Below are 1,584 nucleotides of genomic sequence, written 5' to 3' on the forward strand. Positions count from 1 at the left end.
GGCCATGGAAAGCCCTCCAATGTGTGTCAGGGAAAGTCTCGCTTCAGGAATTAACAGTAGTTGTAGCTTGGGACTGACCTGAGTGGGGTGCTCCATCGTGGCCTGTTTCTGCAGGAGACCCCCAGGGGGGTGCCCGCTCCTTCGATCCTCCACCCTCTCTTTGCCCTTCCTCTGGGCATGCTCACTGCCCCTGTCAAGGGCATGGTGTTCACATACTCAAAGAAATCCCCTCACCAGCTTTTGGAAACCCCTCTCGAGGGCCAGGTGAGGAGCCAGGCACCTTTTCCCTGGTGTGGGGAGGAGGGGAAGCCACGGTGCATGGCACAGCTTTTTTGTGGTGTTTTCTTTTTAAATATATTTTTTATTGATTTCAGAGAAAAAGAGAGAAAGAGAGAGAAACATCAATGATGAGAGAGAATCATTGATCAGTTGCCTCCTGCACGCCCCCTACTGGAGATCGAGCCCACAACCTGGCATGTGCCCTGACCAGGAATCAAATGATGACCTCCTGGTTCATAGGTCAACGCTCAACCACTGAGCACGCCGGCCGGGCCAGGGCACAGCTTTTACAAAGTGTCCTTCCACCTGGTTCCCTTGTCTGGGCCCTTTCTGACCCGCCCTCCCTTCCCCCCGCAGGCGGTGGGCCCTTGGCTCTCCGAGGTTTCCTTATCAACGTGCTCACAGCCCAGATCTGAAACCTTCCCAGTGCCTCCAGCTGCTTGCCTCCAGGCTGCTCCTGGTCATGAAAAGCAGGAGAGGCAGAGACGCCTTGATGGGCAGAGGAGGCTGAGGAGGCAGGGTGCAATTCAGTGTGGGCTGCTGGGCAGGACTGAGACAGAGAGCGATGTTTAAAGATAAACCGGTGAAATCAAAGAAAGCGGTCCCTCTGATTCTGTCAATGGCATTAATAACGGCTGGCTTTGTTGTTTAGCTAACTGCATCGCGCCAGTGGTGAGGCCTTTGTCCTGACAAGTGTGCAGGCTCTGTGAAATGCCAGTGGTAGGGAACCTGAGTGGAGCTGCATGAGAACTCTCTGGAGTGCCTTTTCCATTTTCAATCCAAGATTATTCCAAAATTAAACATGTACTTAAAAACAGAGATAGCTACTCTTTTTCATGGCCAGTCTGCCGCCGTCAGGGTCGCATGCTGCTCCCGGGAAGGGCCTGGCCCAGGTGGCTCTGCCCTCCCGCCCCAGCGTACCCACCTGGCGGAAACTGACATCTGATGACGTGAAGGAGCAGCTCTACAAACTGGCCAAGAAGGGCCTGACTCCTTCACAAATCGGTGTGATCCTGAGAGACTCGCACGGCTTTGCACAAGTACGTTTTGTGACCGGCAATAAGATCTTGAGAATTCTTAAGTCTAAAGGACTTGCTCCTGATCTTCCTGAGGATCTCTACCACTTAATTAAGAAAGTTGTTGCAGTTCGCAAGCATCTTGAGAGGAACAGAAAGGATAAGGATAAGGATGCCAAATTCGTCTGATTCTGATCGAGAGCCATATTCAACGGTTGGCTCAATATTATAAGACCAAACGAGTCCTCCTCCCCCTCCCCGCAGTTGGAAATATGAATCATCCACATAA

General features: G+C 52.1%; 1 pseudogene across 1 annotated transcript; it reads left to right on the forward strand.

Moving 5' to 3' along the window:
• The first annotated feature begins 1,115 nt into the window (after positions 1-1,115).
• On the forward strand, positions 1,116-1,584 carry LOC308252623 (small ribosomal subunit protein uS15-like; annotated as a pseudogene). Its single transcript has one exon. The product of its transcript is annotated as a small ribosomal subunit protein uS15-like (transcript).

Source organism: Plecotus auritus (genome assembly GCF_963455305.1).
Source record: "Plecotus auritus genome assembly, chromosome: 7".
NCBI lineage: Eukaryota > Metazoa > Chordata > Mammalia > Chiroptera > Vespertilionidae > Plecotus > Plecotus auritus.